Genomic DNA, 22,453 nt, shown 5'->3' on the forward strand with positions numbered 1-22,453 from the left:
TGGCACTTAGGTTGCAGAGAGCTTTCATTTTCAGATGGTGACCGATACTATCATTGTGACCATGGATCTCATGGATATAAGTAGGGTTTCTGAGCTTACTGCACTTAGCCTGTCATCACCAAAAGAGAACCTCTGTAGAGGCCCTGTCAGAGAATCCACTTTTTATTTGGACTTTGCACAGGCAAGTTAGCAAGCATTTACAAAGTGACACCTATATGCAGGGCACTGTGCAAAGTGCAGTAGACAAAAAAAGACCATCTGCACAACAACTGAACACCTTTGGTGAGCATATGTCCCTCTGTCTCCATGCTTCATATTTAGCAGATTTTGGAACAGTGTCACCTTGGGTGGCAATTGTCCATGGGATGTTGTGTGATTTTAATGTTTAGGACATAGCTTTACTGGAAGAAAGCCTTCGTTAAGGCAACATTTTGCTCTACCAAATAACCTCTTTTATTTATTTTAAAAAATAGACAGAAGCAGCAGAACCTTATACTCCGTCAATTGTGTGAGCTCCACATTCACTGAAAATTAGTGTTTTATGTCTTACATAATTAGTAAAGGGAATCAAAAGTTGACTCTTAGATTAAGAATTAAAATAGCCATGTTCTAGACTGCTCACTGCCTTTTCATACCATCTCTCCCCACCCCCCCCTTCAGATTCAATGAAGGTAAAAACCAAAAGTGAAATAACTATTTTTTACTACTTTCCTGGAACAAATCTTCATTTGTGCTTATTTGGAGACTTTAACATAGAGATCTTGACCTGTGTCTGACTGAACTGTGGCAGTAGAGTTGATTGTTGAGTTAACTAAAACATGTAGTTTTTTGGGTGTGGGGTGGGGTGGGGTGGGTTGTCCTAGGCCATCAGATATGTTATTGATTTTTTTATTCCTCTCTGAATTAGGTGGTATATAAACATATAATCATAATGATATCTGATATTAATCCTATCTACCCAACAACACAGAATGTTTGGTGTATTATATTTTGTTCATTCTTTCATTAACACTGTGGAATAGCAAACAGCTGTTGGTGCAGTTTTACATGTGGTGAAACTGAGGCATAGAGCCAATGAATTGCTCGTCTGTGGGTACACAGCTAGGAATGTGGTAGAGCCAAGCTTAGAATCTGAGCCTTCTGACTCTTAAGTATAATGTTGTATGGTGTGGGTGCATCTGTTCACTTTATGTTCAAGGGGAGGGAAACTCGATATTTCCCAAAGGTCTTGTTTCTATGCTCTGTTTTTCCTGTAGAGAATACATTTAAAAGCAACATGGTTGAATTGAGCATAGGAGAAGAATACCTATCTAGTTAGTTTTATTTCTAACAGACAATTATAAATTTCCAATTAAGGAATTATTCCTTCACCTTCCTTTCTAACACTTTTCCCTTCCCCCCAACAATTCTGGTGGGGAAAAAAGTGTAATGATCAAACTAAGCTACTTTCTATGTTAATTTGACTGATAAACATTATAGATATTCTGTTTTCATTTAAATGGACTACATCCAGTGTTTGGGATAAAGGAAATGAACTACTTGTTAGTGTTGTTAGGTTATTCTGTGACCCCTAATTAGGGATTATAAAATGACCCAGTTTTCCTGCATAGTATAAAATGCTGTGTAGTAAATTGTTCTTAAAATAGTATAAGAAATCTAGTTTGGATTATTCATATTTTGCTAGCTTAAATTCAGCAGTTTATTTACTTTATGATATTGCATATTTTTGGCTGTCTGCTTTTTATATTTCTAAACCTGTTTAAAAATTTTGAAAAAAGTATATGATTTGTATTTCTAGCCTCAATATTGAAATTTTGTGGGCAAGGGAAGAATAAAATTGATTCAATTTCATGGTGGCATTCATGACAAGGAAAAACTAAAAATTTTCTGATAAATTCAGCTACTTATTTTAGCAGGAAGACAGTCTTTTTGTCTTTATACATTTAAATGTATTTCTTATAATTTGTGCAAGAGTTATTCTCTGACATTTTGATTTGGTTTTGATATCATTTTAGGAGGATGGCATTTTTTTCCTTATAAATCCAGTTTTTAAATGATGAATTAAATGTCATTTTGTGGTATTACTTTCTGATGGGTAGGTGTGAAAGAAAAATACTCTTCTCTCTTCCTCCTTCCTGCAACTCTTCCTAGATATTTGACATGCATCAGGTTTTATGTGTTTATCTTGTACTTCAAACAAAAATGAATATGCTTTTACACTAACTTTTTCAATTAATTGGAATTATTAGGATTGGATTCTGGTTAATTGAATGTTTTTTCAACTAGGTACGGATTAAGTAGAAATCTTAGTTTTTAACTTGGTTTTAAAGCATGAAGTACCTGTTTTCTGTGCATTGATTGATCATACTATTCCTTGGTCATTTCTTATTAGCGATATGTGTATGTGTGTATGTGGGAGTTTTACTGTATCTCTACATAGTCTCAGACTACCAGTATTCTTATTCTTTTTGCTCTTTTGAGCAGAGAAAAAAATAGTGCTTTTTAAAAATCTCATTTAAACTGAGGTGTTATGACTATAGCACCAAAACCTTTATCATAGTACATAATTCACTGGTTTACCTTCTTCCCCTTTTAGGCTATGAGAGCAGTGAAGTTATTCAGTCTCTTCAACTATATTCATGCATGATTTCTTTCAGTAGGCACATAGGTACTTACCTGTTCATACATGTTTTTTCTTTTTCCATGTAGCATTTCTTCTGGAGGAATTTTTCTTTCCCTTAATAATTACACATTATACCTCACCCATCATAGGAAACAAGCTAGTTGTACTCCTTTTAGAAACATGGAGTGTCTCTTGTTAATCAGTTGGAGAGGTCACTTTTGAATGATGTAAGGTCATCTCCTTGGGGTTCATTGCTGCCTCTAGCATTCTGGGGTTGTCAGGCTTTTTAAATGGGAACTGTTGTTTTGCTCTAAGACACTAAAAATGAGTATAAGCTTCACCTAATTTACAGAAACCTTTTTAGAAACTTGAGTTGGAGAGCTAAAATATTTTTAGAATCCTGTAATTCCTTAGAATTAATCATGGTTGTGCTTATGCAACAATAAATGCTTGTTTATGTATTTGATATTAACACTTGATTCTAAAAGGCTCATAAATCATTCCCTTTTCAGGTGAGTGTTCAGATAAATTTATCATAGTGCTAAAGGTTGTTTAACATTGTGAGCACTGACTTTACAGTTGAATGGATGTAATTAATTTTAGTAGTCCTATATTAACTTGTGGAAATTGTTTAAACCACATAGTTCAAAGCATTTAGCAGTTTTCCCTAGCAACTTGATATTTTTATACATATACATACTCTTCAAGATTTTGAAGAAATTCAGGCTTTCTATTAGACTAGGAATTTAATCCAGGGAGTGTACTCGAGATAACCACACTCCAGGATTAAAAGAATTTAGTTAGAAGCTTGTGTTGTCCTGGTCTGTGAACTGCCCTCTATGAAAACCCTGTTGTGTGGTAATCACTTGGCCCTTACCTTTTTTCCTTCCACAAAAAAATAAGTTAAAATTTCAGAAAGGATTTGGGGTGGTTAAAAAAGAGGGGTATAACAGAGGAGTAAGGATTGTATTATTTAATTCTTGCTTTTAGCATACATAATACTTAACGCATTGACAACAGGAGTCAGGCTGACTATTCTAAGACAAAACCAAAAATAGAATAATCTTGAATTTGTAGGAAAAAGCTGAAAATACAAATCAAATATTTCTTTACATGTTATTTGGCCTTTAGCGTTGAGTATGTTGGGCATGTGTTTAGGTTTAGTGGACAGGATGTTCTGTGTGTGTACTATGTAACCTTGAAACCTTGCATCTATTTCTATTTGCCCAGGATTGAAATTTAAAACAAGAAAAGCTTCCCTCCCCCTCAGCTTTCAAAACAAATGTCAAGCTGGCAATGCTGAACTGCTAAAAACTAGATTATTGTAGGGTGTTTGTGAGATTGTCTCTTCCCCTAAAGCTTTTTGGTTTTGGAATTTCTTTATTTGATTGAGTTTGAACTTGGAGTGTAAGGGGATGAAAACATAAGAACAATAACCTCTGGGTGTGAACTTTCAATAACAAGTGACTGAGAGGCTTGAGAAGGAAGTGTGTTAAAGTATTTCCTGTTGTCGTTATTGCTTTCAGTGGTAGATAAAGCTGAGATGTAGTACTTGTAGAAGGTTATTTTTCACTTTTCTCAGGCTTCCATTAAATAGGATGGACTTATTCAATCTTGACATTTAAATAAATAAATTAGAATTTTCTCTTTGAGGGTTTTTATGGAAATTATGGGAAAAAATCAGCTGGAAGGGACCTTTAGCTCATCTATTCTAATCTATGCTTAATATGTGTTAGTGAGTCTTTGGTGGGGGTGGAGGGTAATGGAGAAGATATATTTCCAAATCCACAATTTGACAGAATATTGAAGAACCAAGATTTATTAGAAAATACGCTAAAGTAATTTAAAAATTGAAGTTAGCAGGTATAAGAATGTAATTCTTTTGGAAACTTAATACATGCATGTTATCAGAGGGTTATCAGTATTTTTTTTAAATCTAGAACAGTGTTTATTGAAACCCAAAGCTGCTATAAGTAGGAAGATACTGAAACTATTAGTTCACCTGGATCGGAATCTAGTTGTTGCATCTGGCTGGTTCTGCACAACTGGGTGTCCTGGTGATCTCAGGACCAGTGGTGATGCTGCTGTCGGTTATTAGGTAGCCAAACCACACAGGCCAGCTCTGAGCGTCCCTCTGGCTGTGCTGGAGAAGTAGATGTGACGGACTTCTGGGAGATAGTTGGAGAATGTGTGGGAGACCTCTCTTCTCAACCACCACCTGTGAGAGCTCAAACATATGCAGGGTGTCAAAGTCATCAGATAGCAAGTGCACACAGATGTAGTAGTTGTATCGACAGTTCAATGTGGCAGCAAACCAGTCCTTGATCACAACGTCTGGCCTCACTGTGTCCATCAGTTCTTCATTATAGCCCTCGGTTTTCAGGTCCACCAGCTGAGACTTGAGACAATCACCATAGTTGGCTAGGAAGGATTTCCTGACTCAGGTCTGGAAACTCTTTTCCATGGTGTCTAGGTATGTCTTGTATGCTCCAATAATTTTCTGCTCTCTGCTCATTTATCCAAAAATTGAACCCATCTGTTTTACTTTGGCCTTCCTCTCTGTTCCCCGGAGTCTCTTCTTCCTCTTCGAGTTATCAGTATTTCTTCAGATTTATCATTAATAAAAAGATTAGTGTAAAGCAAATTTTAATTTGGGTGGACTTTTGAAGGTTTAAAGTTAAGGAAAATTTTTAATTTTATTTTATTCCAGATTGCCTTAAATTGTAGTTTATTTGAATTGCAGTTGCTTATATATTTATATAATTTATATAATTATAAAAAAGCAAGTCTGAGGCTTTTAAATATTTTTATGGTCTTTAAAATTTGGGGGCCCTAGAATATATTTGTTGGCAAGAAGGGGCTTTTGTGATAGGCAATCTTTTTTCCTGATTGGTTGGACACAGGTAGGGGACAGATTTTTATGAACAGTTAAACCTTGGCTTCCAAACAGATATTCTTCCTTTCAAGATAAGTCTCCTTTTGTCCTGAAAATCAAATAGAAGTTCAGTGTGTGTGTGTGATGTATGTATGTATGTAAAATTTCAGGCAGCCCAGTGAAACTGAAGAAAACTGAAGAAGTTGGGGTCATATTTTCAATATCCTTTCACTTTGATCATGTTGAGAAACAGCGTGTTATTTTACTTATATAAATCTTTATGATAGACTTCCAGAAAAAGATGTACTAATTCTGGAAGTCTTGGAATCTGACCGTTTGAGTAAAATCTTGACTGTTGAACCTCTTAAACTGTTTTGTTTTTGTCTGTGTACAGTTCTTGACATATATTAGAAACTAGAATGTGTGCTCTGACCCATCCCCTCCCATCTTTTCTTGCAGATTGTGACCTCATTTATCTTGTCTATATCTATATTTAATCTTCTTAACCTCTACTGCTCCTGAATCTACCAATTTCTTCTCTACTGCCTTCAGACATATTTAATATTTGTAAAAAAGTGGTTAGCATAGTGGCTGGCTTATAGAAGGTATTATGTAAATGCTTATTCCCTTTTTCCCTTGCCTGTCCTTAAAAAAACCTAACTAGACAGAACCATCCTTCAAACTATTCTAAATTGCTCCTACCAATATTTTTTATCCAAACTCTTTGAAAAAGCTGTCTACACTAGCTTCTTACTCTTTTTATATGCTTGGTCACTCTCCCACAATTTATAATCTGCCACCTGACCTCATTACTCAATTGAAACTTGTCTATTTTCTTGCCAGATCTGGTCTTTTCTTAGCCTCCCTCCTTCCCAACCTGTGTGCTGCAATTGATGCTGTTGACTGCTATGGTTTCCTCTATATCCTCGTCTCCCTGGTTTTTTGTGACAATCCTTTGTCCTTGTTTTCTAGCTTTGGTACCCACTCTTCAGTCTTCTGGTTCATTATCCATACCATGCCCACTAATTGTGGGTGTTCCTTGTGGTTTTGTCCTATGCCTTCTCCTCTCTATGCACTTTTTCAACAACCTTGCCGGCTCTCATGGGTTTATAAATGACTCTCAGTTCTCCATATCTTGTCCCACGTCACCAGTTGCCTATTAGACATTTCAAATAGAATATCCTGAAGATACCTCAAACTCAACATCTCCAAAACTGAGCTCATTGTCTTTGCCCTGAAACCCATAGCTCTTTCTGTCAAAGTAACACCATCCTTCCACTCTCTTAAGTTTATGTTTGGCATTACTTTCAGTTCTTCATTTCCTTTATATTAGTGCTTCCAGCACTTAGGACATTGCTTGGCATATGGTAGGGGTTTAATAAAATGCTTGTTGACTGACCCTCCATATCCAATCATTTGCTTTGCTTTATCTTGCTGTTTCTTCATCTTCATCTTTTACATGTAATCTTTTGTTTTCATTCTCACAGAGGTATCACAGCTACCGCCTTAATTCAGGCCTTCATCCCCTCTTGATTATTGCAAGTTTCTTAATATGTCTTCTTGCCCCAAGTGTCTTATCACTCAAGTTGATTGTACACATTGCTAAGTAATTTAGCACAGGTTACTTGCTCAATCATCTCTAGTGGCTTTGTATCCTATTGCCTCTAGGATAAAACATAAACTCCTTTTTTCCCCCAATATCTGGTCCCAGCTTATCTTTCCAGCTTCACTGGACATTTGTATCTCTCCCACACTCTGTGATCCAGCCAAATTGGCCTTCTCACTGTTCCTAACACTGTACCACATCTCATTTGCACTGGCCATTTCACATGGTCACTCCCAAACTTCCAGTCATCCTTTTTCTTACTGTTCATTTCCACTGGCCACTCCTTCCTTTTTGCCTCAGAATCACCCTCTTCCCTTTAAAATGTCACTCAAGTACCATCTTCAATCAGAATCCTTTATTTTCCCAGGTACAAGTATTCTCTCTCCCAAACAACTTTGTATTCGTTAGTATATCTTCAATTTATACTGGCTATTTATTGCGCTTGTATCCCTTCATTAGATTGGAAGCTCATTATGAGTAAGAATTGTTTCATTCTTTCTACTTGTGTTCTAAGTGCCTGTCATAGTGCCTGGCACATAATAAATGCCTTGTTTATTTAATATATTTATTTGGACACATTTTATTAAACATTTTTTGTTTAATAAACTTGTGTTTCTTACTAGTGAAACAGCATTAATGTCTTTCATAAGAACATTATAGGTAGTCAGTTTATTCATGGGTTGACATATCATATTTCATTTGTCAGTTGTTTGGACTCCTTCCCCCATAGAAACAGTGTTATAAATGTTTAAATCCCCAGGTCCATACTCTTAGTTTTAACCTGAAATTTGAGAAGAGAATGACAGCAGACAGGAGTTGTACAAAATTCGCTCTGGATATGAAAGTTTGAAATAGACAAATCTTCCTATAAACTGCTCTTCTCCTTTGGCTCCCAGTGTTTTTTATGCTTTATAAGTCACCCATTGTAACAATCCCTTACCTCAACTATATTCATCCAGCAGAATGGACCAGTAACTACATGTTTAAAAGTAGTTTGATTTAGTTGACGTTGTGGGAATAATAACTTACATTGATTTTGTTTTACAAAAGGCTTTCTTCACAGTGACAGTGAGGTAGGTAGCAAAAATATCATTACTCTTTTTTGGGTGGGGTGGGGCAATGGGGGTGACTTGCCCAGGGTCACACAGCTAGTAAGTGCCAAGTGTCTGAGGCTGGATTTGAACTCAGGTCCTCCTGAATCCAGGGCCAGTGCTTTATCCATCGCCCCACCTAGCTGCCCCCACCCTCATTTTTAAAATGAGGAAGTCTGAGTCTCAGAATTTGTTACTTGTCCAAAGTTATACAACTAGTAAGCGTGAGAGCTATGAGTCAAAATTGAGATTTCTTTCCTTTTCTCTTCCAAATCCCTCCATTTTGGATCATCCCTTGGCTAAAAACAAACAAAAACACACAATACAGAAACCTTGTTTGGTAGTACAAACAATATTCTGATCTGGTAGTTTCCCAATCTCTGCTTTCAGGGAGGAAGGAGATTTGTTACATTATCTCTTCACCAGAACTTTGCTTGGTTTTTCAATTACTCAGTTCACTTTCCTCTTGGTGATTTTTTCCAGGTGTCTTTCTGTAGCACCATCAAACTATGGTAGCATACTAACACATAGCTCTATGGAACCCCACAAAGGTTTTTCAGAGTCTGCAAACCTAGCCTCAGTGAATCTCTTGGGGGAATTCAAGATACTGTAGCAGAATGAACTGAAAAATTCAGGTGGATCAGAGGCTAATTGCCTTAAACTATTTATCTTTTCGAAGCCATGACCCTTCTTACTCTACAGATTCTCAAAATCTATTGCTTATATTTTATCTGAAAATGGTGCTTTTGTAAATTTTAAATATTAGAAAAGTTGTTTAATTCAAGATTTTACATTAAATTTGACAGCATAACTAGCTGGGAAAGAAACAAATGCATGTAAACTGATATTTTTCTATTTGCAGATTGCCGTTTTTTAAAAACAGCTGTAATCTTTCTCAGCCTAAGTTGGTTACCTATACTGTACTGAGTAACATACCTTTTGAACATCAAAGCTTTTCATGTTTTTTGTTCTGTTTCCAAATCTCTATGGAAGATAAGCTGAGGGGGCGGCTAGGTGGCGCAGTGGATAAAGCACCGGCCCTGGATTCAGGAGTACCTGAGTTCAAATCCAGCCTCAGACACTTGACACTTAACTAGCTGTGTGACCCTGGGCAAGTCACTTAACCCCCATTGCCCTGCAAAAAAAAAAAAAAAAAAAGAAAACAAGAAGAAGATAAGCTGAAAAAAACCAGGCTTAAGTGGAAGGAGATATACAAATCCTTAGGAAAAGTTTTTGGAAGGAGACTGCATGGTATAATGAAAAGAACATTGGGTTGGAAGTCATGAGACTCAGGTTCTTGTCGAATCTTTGCATCTGGGAAACTGGCAAAGATTCAGTTTCTTTGGGCCTCAGTTTCCACATCCATAAAATGTATTTCCTTTTTTTTTTTTTTTTTTTTTGGCAGGCAATGGGGGTTAAGTGACTTGCCCAGGGTCACACGGCTATTAAGCATCAAGTGTCTGAGGCAGGATTTGAACTCAAGTACTCCTGAATCCATGGCCAGTGCTTTAATCCCTTCGCCATCTAGCTGCCCCTCCACATCCATAAAATGCAAGACAAAATAAAATCCTAGACAATCTAGGAGGAAAACTACCCCATCTGAGATATCATCACCTAATTGTGAACTTGATTTCTGTTCATTTTATTTGGATGAAATATTTTGGCTGTTTCAGACTCATTGTTTCATGCTTTCCTTTTGTTTTCATTTGTATCAAATGGTAAAAACATAGGATCTCAAAAAATATTTTAATGGGGCCATTGGTACATATTACAAATTAAAATAATTAAAAACCCCCAAATCTATATCTGTTAAAATTCTTAATAAAAATAATTGAATAAAATTATATTAAATCTCAAGGTATGGGTCTTTGAAAATAAATTAAATTCATGAAACAGAAATTAAATGTAAATTTTATATTTCATATTTACCTCCAAACTGGCAGAAGTTGTTGCTTTTTTGCTTTTTTGGCATGTGTGTGTAATTGCAAGAGAAACCTTTTCTTCTGCACACTATCTAAAAGTTGTGAGTCTTCGGGGAAAGAAGGTAGTAAAGGTTATCTGTACCTTTATCTCATGGAAGCGATAGATTCTCTTAGTATAGATCATGATATGGGTCAATTAGTGTTGCTTACTGAAATCTGTGAATTTCGTAAAGTTTATATAAATTTATGGAATCTCTTTGTCATCTGTACAAATTAAACCATGGGAAACAGGATTTTGCCGAAGGCTTTGATGCCCGGCACTGGCCAGTTTAGTCTTTCAGTTCAAAGTCAACAAGCATTTTTATCAAGTGCTTGGTAGTTCTGGGCCACAGGCTAAGATTGGGGACAGCTCAGTTGGAGCTATGGCACTGTGTGGGCCGCCTTTATCAGTTTTTAGGAGCCTTAAAAAATTGCCCAAGGGGATCGAGGGGTTTATTGACTTGCTACCCCCATCCCTCACTCCCCCAGTATGCATGAAAGGCTGTATTAGAGCTCATATCCTCCTTGACTCCCAGGCCAACCTTAGCAATTGTGTATTGAATTGATTTTGTATCTCTTCTCTTCCTCTCATTGGATGGAGGGAGCTTTAGGTCGTTGACTTGCTGCTTGCTTCTGAAGGGACAGAAGGTTTGTATTTTTTACTAACCCAGTGCTTTAGTTTCCACTAATGCCCTCCGTGTAGTAAGTAGGCCAATCTTTCTTTCCTCATTCAGGGATCAGCTTTTAAGGACTGATGATGAGATTGGTTTTATATTCTGGAAACAATTCTCCTCAATCTTGGGGGCAGGACTGTACTCAACTAAGAGAATCTAATCTAGATGAATTCTATCCCTAAAAGCATTAGGCTCAAGTCTTTGGATTCTCCCCCCACCTCCCCAGTTGTTCAGTGGGGGTAGTCTGGGTGGAGATGGATTCCTTTGTCAAGAGTGCTGGAGGCAGCTGGTGGAGCTGAAGACTTAAAACTCACCATCTCATTAATATGTCCACTCCTTATTGATTCACCAATCAGGGTTGATCCCAACCTGTCAGGGCACCCACTTTTTGAAAGTTATTTAAGCATTCAATGATTGCCATGGTCTTTGTCTTCAGTTGCCAAGAGGGACCACTGATCATCGATTTATTGATTATTTTCTAACCTAGTTGATAAATTGATTATGAATTATCCAGAAACTCTTATCTCTTGGGCTTTTCATTTGTCTCAGTGTGTATATATGTATGTATATAATATATTATATATGGATGTGTGTGTACACACATATTCATACACACATACAAGAGATATTATAAATGTAGAAATGCCAAAACTCGGCAAATGTGGGGGGTGAGTGAGGGGTTTGGTGACTTCCCTCACAGTCATAAGAAAGATGAGACTCTCTTAGGGTCACATTGCAGCATGTGTCAAGAGGCAGAACTTAAACTCGTGACTTCTCTGTAGTTTAGGCTGACTTTCTAGTTATTCTCTACACTTATTCTAAAGTTAGAATATGAATTTTAAAATGCATTTTTTTTCTGGGTTGGCTTCAGAATTTAATCACTTAATTTATATGGGAAAATGTACTGCATTCCAGACAGCTTATGTGTGAATGAATTTAATGGAAAACTGTTAATAAGCAACACATTACCCATATATTGATTCCTCACTTTTGTAAGTGGAGCACCCCATCATCATTAAAAACAGAAGAACCATTCATTCGTATCGGAACTGTGGGTTGACCCACTACGGACCCTTTTACATTCATATCTCTTGGGAACTAACGTAGGAAAGCTCCAAAATAGCCTTTTGAAGTAAGTTTGAGGTCTGTTACTGGTTTTGAAATTGAGCTTATGTAGATAACTGCAGCATATAGCATTTCTAAATTTAAAACAAACAAAACCACATCTGAAGGCAAGGCTCAGTGGTCTGCATGAGCAACTTTTGTTTCAGAAATGTTTTTAATGGACATGTTTTAGAAACTGTTGTTCCAAAAGTGAAGACCCAGTGTATCTTTTCACAGTAGGATTTTTCTAAAACCCTCCTTTTGTTCTGTTGAAATTCACTGCTTAGTGGTTAGCATGAGAAGCACTGTCTAGTTTCCTACACTTGCTGTTAGATTTTACTACAATCCAGGGAAGTGCTTGAAACTTTACATGTGTATTACTGGTAAATTGATGTTAGCTCAAGGCTAATCAAATAGTAGGAAGAGTCCTAATAATTGGCATTTTGTTTACGCTAATTTTATGCTCAGATTTTTGAGTGAAATTTTGTAGGCTTTCAGATACATACATACATATATATATATAAAATATAATCTGTGTACACACACACACACACACACACACACACACACACACACATATTGGTGTGCCCCCAGATAATAAGTTTTGGACAGTGCTTGGCCTGGAGTCAGGAGACTCATCAAGTTCAAATCTGCACTCAGATATTTACTAGCTGTGTGACCCTTGGTAAGTCACTTAACCCCATTTGCCTTAGTTTCCTTATCTGAGCTGGAAAAGGAAATGGCAAACCACTCAAGTATCTTTTCCAAGAAAACCCCAAGTGGAGTCATGAAGGATTGGACATGACTGAAAAAGAACTAAAAAAACCAAATGATAAATACTTTGGAATTTTGACGGAGAGAGGAAATGTTACCTCCAGCTTGGATAGTTAATGGGATTCCTGTGTTTTTTCTGCATGGAATGCCCTTGTACCTTGGAGCAGAATAGTATTAGAGTATAGGAATAAAAAGGGTCACATAGAGGGGTGAGCTTCACTCAAGGAATATCAAGTCACATAATGATGATGGACACATAAGAGCAGACGTGGATGGGACAGACAGACATAAAAACATAAGGACCAGAGATATAGGAGAAAAGGCAGCTTTTCAGAAACTCTGGATTCGTATCAAGTTTTAGTCTTGACCATTTTGGTCTGTTCTTTTAATTTGGTTTAATTGCTTTCCTTTTTGATTTTCTATGAAGTCAGTTTAAAATGCAAGTTGAAATAACGATAATACAGACAAACCACAGAAACTTAGGTACAATATCTAACAGACCAAAGAGGCATGTGGAACATTTCTTTTACTATCCTGGAATGGGATCTCTGTCTAGCAGTAAGATCTCTGGGTCAGAGGGAAAAGCAGATATTTTAAAGGAGTTTTCCAATTAAAGCCATATCTACACCGAACCTTAAATAGTAGCTTCTTAGGTAAACTACCAATTTTCAAAAAATAAATGGGAAGTAAATTGAAAATTTTCAAATATGTTTTTTCCAACTAGACTTTGGAGTGATAAATGTTGGGTGTTGATAGCCATTGAGTGGATAAAGGGTAGGAGCTTATAGTCTAGTTGGAGAAACTAAATATACATACATGGTATAATTATATCCTAAAAACTCATAAATGGCCTTATTGCTCTAATAAAATGAAAAAATTTGAAATCTGAAGCCAGACTTAACCATTTCTGCCCAGTGTGGTCTTAAAATGCACTTAAGCCTGCTTATCAAGAATGTGACAAGGAGGGGCAGCTAGGTGGCGCAGTGGGTAAAGCACTGGCCCTGGATTCAGGAGTACCTGAGTTCAAATCTGGCCTCAGACACTTGACACTTACTAGCTGTGTGACCCTGGGCAAGTCACTTAACTCCCATTGCCCTGCAAAAAAAAAAAAAGAATGTGACAAGGAAAGAGAAGAATATTGGGTTTTGTCATAGAAAGAATGAAAGGAAACATAAGAGAGCAGAAAGGCTAGTGTACTTAGTGTCTTTTCTGTAGAAAAGTGGTACCCAAACAGTAATTCCTTTCCCTGAGTTTAAAAAGCAAAACCAAAAAAACCATAGTGCAAATATCCAGAATAATAGTAGTGTAGAAATGATTATCATTGCTTATCATTAGTCTAATAAATAATTTTAAAAGTATGTTGCCGTAATCATTCTTTTTTGTTTGTTTTTGGTGAGGCAATTGGGGTAAAGTGACTTGCCCAGGGTCACACAGCTAGTAAGTGTCAAGTGCCTGAGGCCAGATTTGAACTCATGTTCTCCTGACTCCAGGGCCAGTGCTCTATCCACTGTGCCACCTAGCTGCCCGCTTTAATCATTCTTAAGCAGACTTTGAGTCTCTTAGGATATTACTGTGATTTAAAAACAAACACAATTTCCTTAGGGTAAGTTCTCCTTTAGCCAATGAACATTTTAACTTCTCCATACCTTAATTGACAGTCTTTGGTATGTGGTCCCCTATTCCCTCCAAAAAATATCACCTGGTGGCTAACCTTTTGGTCGTGATTCTTTGTAAAATTTAATTTGGCTGGTCTTTAGCGCAGATGACATAGACTGTTGTAGAGCCTTTCCAACTTACAAGGATCTATTAGAGTTTGTACATCACTAGCATCTCACTTGGAAAACCAAGGGTCATACCCATACCACCAGGAGACATTGGAATAGGATTTCAGTAAAGGACCATTACTCTATTCTACATTATTTTTGACAATGATTGACAGTGATCAATATGAGTGTTGGTGCATAGCTATAAAGATATATAGGAAAAGTCCTTTTAAGGCGGTATGTGTTAATGCCTATAGTTGGCATTATCTACCTTCATTGTTTGAATTTTATCACCACCTTCCTGACTAATACTGTTGCTCAATATACCACCCTAGGTCATGTTATTTAAATTTGAGATTCATTGTGTTCATTTGGCCTTTCAGCTGACCAATTATAGCCTGAGTATCTTGCTATAATTGGTTCTTTGTGCCTCTTTCAGTGGAAATATATTGAAGCAAGTGTGGCTTGGATGTTCCTAGGTTGAGTCTATTCTAGGATTCTAAATTATGGCTTGTACATGAGGGGTTAAACTTTTCAAAAAGCTGAATGTGATGATCAGTGCATATCCAGAACACATTCAAGTTCAAATTGCTCTCTGAACAGTCAATATTGGTGTATGCCCATATAACTACTTTATTTTTGTTTTTTGTTTGAGTATGTCATTGTCCTCTATAAATGTTTCATTGGTTCCCCATTGTTTAGTCCTTAATCTGCATTCATTGGCTTTATAGCTCTGTCTTAATTTAGTTTCCCAGCCCTCACTCGGCCTTCTTAAACTAGATTTCTAGCTCTTATGGTTTTGTTTTTTGTTTTTGGTGAGGCAGTTGGGGTTAAGTGACTTGCCCAGGGTCAGACAGTAAATGTTAAGTGTCTGAGCCTGGGTTTGAACTCAGGTCCCCCTGACTCCAGGGCCAGTGCTCTATCCACTGCACCACGTAGCTGCCCCTTTTATCTCTTATGTGTTCTAGTTCCTGTCTTACCTCTATGCATTTATGCAGTTAATCTCATGTTTCAGGTAGATTTCCTTCATATCAATAGGAGCATAATTGTTGTCATATGAGAGATGAATTGGACTCAATCTAAAAGGGGAAGAGCTAGGATTAAAATGTGGAAGTTGCAGAGAAGCAAAGTAGTCTTAATGCAAGAAAAACAATTGTCCCAATTAGACCCATCCCTTCCCGAGGCACCAGTGGGATCCTCCTCAAAGGAAGCCTTTAAGCAGAGGATCATCTTATGAGTATATGGTAGTGGGGATCATGTACAGATTGGACTAGATGCTTTCCCAAGAACTCTTTTAGTTTTAATATCTGTTCTTTCTTTTATGCTTGTTCATTTAGCTCTCTTCTTAATTTTTTTTTGGGTGGGGCAATAAGGGTTAAGTGACTTGCCCAAGGTCACACAGCTAGTGTCAAGTGTCTGAGGCTGGATTTGAACTCAAGTGCTCCTGAATCCAAGGCGGTGCTTTTTCCACTGAGCCACCTAGCTACCCCATTTTGCTCTCTTCTTAACGGTGTATATCCCCCAAGACTCTGCCCCAGGTTCTATTCTCTGCATTTATACTTTGTCCCTTGATGATCTTATTTGTTTGCTCTTTTGGGTTTTGTGGATGACTCCCAGAGTTATATACCCAGGCCTAATTTCATTTTTGAATTCCATGTTTATGTGGCTAACCTTATGTTTATGTTTATGTGACATCTCCATCTGCATATCCATTTGGCATCTCAAAATCAGTGTATTCAAAATGGAATAGAGCATCTCACACTTCCTTCCCTAGACGTGGTTTTCACTGGCTAGGTTTTATTTATAAGTTAGAAACGTTAGCACCAGCTTTTGGCATTAAGTTTTTAAGTAAAGAGAGAACACCTGGGTCAGAAAACCAATTAAAAAACCTGTCTCCTACCTGGCCTCCTTCTCCCTAGTCCTCCACCATGCCTGCCTCCCTCCCCCAGAAGAGGCCGTCCTTTAAGCTGATTGGTCAGCGGCACCCAAATCCCTTGGTTCACTGGACTTGAGGGCAGTGTCCTTGTTGAGTTCAAAGTCCTTAGCTTCTGAGAACAATACCCTATTGAGGTGTGGTTCTGATTTAATTAACTTTAAGTAGGTTAATCAGCAAAGTCAATCACTCTGAGGCAGTCTAACTTAATTCAATCAGTCTAGATTAATCTCCTGGTTGGGAAAAAAGCCCATTATATCTTACAGTACTTTCCTGGTAATTATATTCCATTCATGTTCATATCTATATTCAATTCCATATTGATTTTGCTGTAAAAATCAGTGAAAACCCTTTCGTTCTTGGGACTACTATTAACAGAACTTACCAGTGGTATGACGTCTACAAAAGAGACTGAAATATATTGTAATTACAGGTCTTCTTTCATTCAGTTATCATTTATTAAGTGCACAACACTGTGCTAGGCACATAATTGCTAATTCCTCAGAAGCTATTATTCAATCTGTGACCGAGAAGTTCATGTACTAGTTTTGTAAAATGTTGTTACCTTGTAAGATTCAGCTATTTATTGAATAATATTGAATAAATGGAGTTAGACACAAAGACATTTGTGTCTTGTGATGATTAAGGAAGGAAGAATTTATAGTAGAAATTGGTTGTCAGCTTTTGAAATAGGAGTTCTAGAGTTTCTGACCCCTACAATTGTGCTATTGGGAAGAAATATGTAAACTTATGCTGACTACTTTACATCATTGGACAACTTGGCTGCAGAAGGGGGAAACAAACTTAAATGTTGGAGAAGAGGCAATCAAGGTCAATTTTAGAGTTTACTGTAGAGTTACAAGGACTTGAAATTACTGTAAAAGCAAGATGATTCATGTACATAAAATGACAGTTTGCAGGCCAAGAAACTACGGTCAATACTGTAGATTTGCTGTATTAAATCTGAATCAGTTGGTATTGGAACAGGCAATAGAAAATATTTCCCTTTTCTACAAGAATTCTTAAGACTTGGCAAAGAATTTTCTTAGAAATGAGGTGGGGGAATTCCCACCTTGTACTTGCCAAGTAGATGACAAGGAATTAGGAAGTTCTTAGTTGAGTTGTGCTTCTTTGCAATAATTTAAAATTTGAAATAGTTGATATGCATGTGAAGATCTTATATAGCCAATTTAAAACCCCAAACTGGTTTTACTAAGCCAGCACATAAATTTATTGTGTAAGTGAATGTAAATTTATTTTTAAAGCAAAATATAAGCAATTTTGCCAAAGTAGGATACATGTAGGCTTCTTTAATATGATTAATCAAAAATCAACTGGTTTACTCTTCAGATATCACCTCACACCTATCAGAGTGGCCACTGTTGGTGGAGTTGTGAAAAGATCCAATCATTCTGGAGAGTAAGTAATTTGGAACTATGCATAAAGGGCTGTAGAACTGTGCCATACCCTTTGATCCAGCAATTGTGCTGCTAGATTTATATCCCAAAGACATTCCCCAAAAGAGAAAAAGATGTACAAAAATATTTATAGCAACTTTTTTGTGGTGGCTAACAATTGGAAAGCAAAAGAATGCCCATCAGTTGGAATGGCTAAACAAGCTCTGGTATCTGATAGTGATGGAATATTATTTTGCTATAAGAAATGGCAAGCAAGATGGTTTCAGAAAAGCCTGGAAAGACTTGTATGAACTGATTAATAGTGATAGAGCAGAACCAGGAGAACTTTATGCACAGTGACAGCAGTATTGCTTGATGAAGAACTATGAATGACAACTCTTCTCAGCAATACAATGATCCAAGAGAATCCCAAAGTACTAATGGCGAAGCATACTATGCACCTCTAAAGAAACAGCTGATATTGATGGAACAGAGACTAAAACATGCTATTTTTCACTTTCTCTCTTTTTTCTTTTATTCAAGTTTTCTTGTACAAAATGACTAATACAGTAATGTTTTATGTAATTGTACATTTATAACCCACATCTGATTGCTTACTGCCTCAGGGAGAGGCAAGGGGAAGGGAGGGAAGGAGGGATAAAATTTGGAAATCAGAACTATAAATAAAAATGTTATTTTTTTAAAAATTGACTGGTTTTGGTATACTTGTAACACACAGTTTCTAGCTAGTCTGTCTAAAATGTCTGAGAGCAAGAGTTAGACTTTTAAGCATTTATTAAGGAGAATAAGAATTTGGTGAAGAAAGGCCTAGATTCAGCTGTCTATCTCAGGGAGCCAATGTCTCCAGCTCCTTACCTCGCTGAGGTCCTCCAGAAAGAGACCAAGAGAGTAAGCCTCGTCTCTTTTATAGACAGTCCCAGGGCAGCTAGGTGGCACAGTGGATAGAGCACCCGCCCTGGAGTCAGGAGTACCTGAGTTCAAATCTGGCCTCAGAAATATAACACTAGCTGTGTGACCCTGCGCAAGTCACTTAACCCCAATTGCCTCACTTAAAAAAAAATTAAAATAGTCCCCACGAGCAAATGTCACTTCCTGACGCTGAGGAAAACCACATGGCTTGCCCTCAGATGCCTTCTCCTCATGGCGGAGATTTCCTACAGTAGCTCCAGCAGGTGGCATCATTCCAATTGTTGCACTATTGTGAAGAAACTTAGATAATAGTATTATTCCTGAGTCTGATGCAAATTTAAACTTTGTAAGATTTAAAAACAAAAAATATGTACCTTTTCTCATCTGGAGAAATAAAGGTACAAAAAGCAGAATGGTTTTCACTAGGGGCAAAAGCCCAAGGGTTCAATCTGGTTGTCCAATTTAGAACTCTCCTAGAGCCTTTTAATAAGGAAAAAAAAATAGGTGATTTTTATGAATTTTAGAGGGAGGTGATGTATAATACATGTAAAAATGGTTTTCAACATTCATTTTGTAACATTTTGAGTTTTCTCCCTCTCCTCCCCAAGACATCAAGCAATCTGATGTAGGTTATATAGCACAATTAAACATATTTCCATATTAGTCATGTTGTGAAAGAAAAATCCGAATAAATGGAAAAACCACAAGAAAGAAAACAAAAAAAGTGAAAGTAGTATGCCTCAATCTTCATTTAGACTGCATAATTCTTTCTCTGACCCATTTTCTGTCATGTCTTTGGAATTGTCTTGGATCTTTGTATTGCTGAGAAGAGCTGAGTCTATCATAGTTGATCATTGTACAGTGTTGCTGTACTACTATACATTACTATGTATAATGTTCTCCTGGTTCTGTTTAGTTTACTCAGCATCAGTTCATGTAAGTCTTTCCAGGTTTTGAGGAGATTTGTTTTTGCTTTCATTCTTTCACCTTTTCCTTTTGCATCTTTTAACCTGGTTCTAATCTGCCTTTCTAGGCTTACTTCTTACTACTTCTCTTCATGCTCTCTACTTGTCTGCCAAAGTCTCTAAATGTGATACCTTGTCTCCTGCCTACATATTTTCCACTGGCATAAAGCTTTGAGAACCCAGGTTTATTGGCTGTTGGAGTAGGACTCTTCTTTTAAAAATTCTTAAAAAAAAAAACAAAAAACTAGGAAGGACCTCATTTTATTTTTAGGAGTAGGGCTGGGTTTTGTTTGTTTTTTGTTTTTTTGCAGGGCAGTAAGGGTGATTCGCCCAGGGTCACATAGCTAGTAAGTGTCAAGTGTCTGAGACCGGATTTGAACTCAGGTCCTCCTGAATCCAGGGCCAGTGCTCTATCCACTGCGACACCTAGCTGCCCCCAGGAGTAGAACTCTTAAGGGGGGATTTTGTGTCAAATACTAAATAAATGGATCTGTGATCTCATTTATTTGAGTGTTCTGTCCATCAGTGCTATTTGTAGTCCATTCATGCCTGTCCATCTGGTGTGACTCTTGCCCATGCCTTCTCCTAAATTTGAGGCTGGCCAGCCACTCACACTACTGGTGGTCTCCTGGGCTTTGCCTTGTCCTCATAAGATCAGTGGCATACTTTAGCTCTTAACTATGTCACCCTTCTTCCTTGGTAATATGTTGTATTTTGCTCATACCCACCATGTGCTTATACCCATAAGTCATAAATCTGTACATGCTTGTTGAACCAGCAATACCACTACTATCCCAGAGAGACTTTGAAAAGGACGTATTTGTACAAAAATACTTATAGCAGCTCTTTTGGTGGCGGGAATCAGAAATTGAGTGGAATGATATAATATACTACAAGCAGTGGTATATGATTGTAATGGAATACTGTTTTACTATAAGAAATTAATAGGTTATTTTCAGAAAATCCTGGAAAGACTTACATGAATTGATGAAGAATGAAGTGAGCAGATCGAGGAGAATGTTACAGCAACATTGTGTGATGACCAGCTGTGAATGACTTAGCTCTTCACAATAATACAATGATCCAACATAATTCCAAAGGATTCCTGATGAAAAATGTAATCGACATCCAGAGAAAAAGAACTATTAGTCTGAATGCAGATTAAAGCATACTACTTTTAACTTTTTTCTCCTTCCTTCCTCCTTCCCTTTCTGTCTTTTTTCATTCCATAGCATGACCAATCTGGAAAACTCTTTTGCATGATTGCTCCCTTTCTCAGCAATGGGGGAGGGAAGGAGAATTTGGAACTAAAACATTTAAAAAAGAATGCTAAAAATTGGTTTTTATCATGTAATGGGAAAAAGTATTTTTCAAAAAAATACCCATAAAATGAGAAGCAGAATTCATGAAAAGGTCAAAAGAAAAAAAACCATATAGTAGCACAAGGAGAATGTTGGAATTAAAAAGATGGGCTTTTGTTTTGGGGGTAAGCTTGGGATTATTTAAAGGAGCACTGAAATTTCCTGAGAGCAGTGCAGTCCATTCTAATGTTCAATTTTGGGCCAACGTTGTTGATCTAAATGAACATTATAAATTGTCTTCATCCATTTGGTCTTTACTCTGTGGATGGTTGTGCCAAACTCTTTTTAGTGGCTATATATTTTTGTTTTATATGTTACTATATAATAGAAACACCTGTCCAAAACAGCACAGGAAGTAATGTACTAATTGGGGTTCCACATGTAGAAAATAACAATAGAAGGAGAAATTAAAGACTTTGAATATAATTTCTATACAATCTCTCTTGTCTAGCTTTAATGCTGTTGAAAGTCAAACAAGATAGTTTTGGAATTTGGGGACATTACATAGATGGCACTTTTTGGGGGGGGGTGGGGAAGAGGCAATTGGGGTTAAATGACTTGCCCAAGGTCATACGGCTAGTAAGTGTTAAGTGTCTGAGGCCTGATTTGAACTCAGGTCCTTCTGACTCCAGGGCCGGTGCTCTATCCACTTCATCACCTAGCTGCACCCTCTCAAGGACTTTTGCAAACTATCCAGGGAAGAAAACACAGAGGAACTAGAAGAGAGAGAGAGAGAGAGAGAGAGAGAGAGAGAGAGAGAGAGAGAGTGTGAGTGTGTGTGTGTGTGTGTGTGTGTGTGTGTGTGAGAGAGACAGACAGACAGACAGACAGACAGACAGACAGACACACACACACACCTGACTTTGGTTTAGGAGCACAATGAAGAGGTTCAAAGGAGTGCAGCCTGGTGGGGAATGAAAAAAATAGTTGGGCTGCCTCCTTAAATGGAGATTTTGGAACTTACTACTTTGCCCTCCAATCAGAGGGCTAAAGGGTACCGATGGGCTATGAGTACTGAGGTTTCCTAGTAGAATGTTTAAAAAAATACAAGATAATAGCTCTTGGAGCTACACAATTCTGTTCCTTTGAAAAAGATGCAAAATTTACTTTAGCATTTTAAGCTATGCTATTGCATTTTAACTCGAAAAATCAGTAATTTCCTTTTGACAAGTTCACTTCTCTTGTTCAATGGACCACATGACTGGCTTGCAAACATTTTACAGTTAATGTCATTTTGAGGCTCTTTTGGTCTAAATATCAGTTGAACTTTTGTATGAAATTATTATAGCTACATTGTGTCAGTCCCTATCCTGTTTTTCAACAGCAGTGACTTGTATAAATTGGTTAGGTTGAAGTTAATTCCGTGCCACATCCTTTTCTCATTTTTATTTTTGTA

At 37.2% G+C, this 22,453-nt stretch overlaps 1 protein-coding gene across 1 annotated transcript in view; it reads left to right on the forward strand.

The window, feature by feature from the left end:
• Positions 1–22,453, forward strand: part of UBE2H (ubiquitin conjugating enzyme E2 H) — a 131,666-nt gene that overhangs the window by 23,017 nt on the left and 86,196 nt on the right. The window lies entirely within an intron of this gene.

Source organism: Dromiciops gliroides, chromosome 5 (genome assembly GCF_019393635.1).
Source record: "Dromiciops gliroides isolate mDroGli1 chromosome 5, mDroGli1.pri, whole genome shotgun sequence".
Lineage (NCBI taxonomy): Eukaryota > Metazoa > Chordata > Mammalia > Microbiotheria > Microbiotheriidae > Dromiciops > Dromiciops gliroides.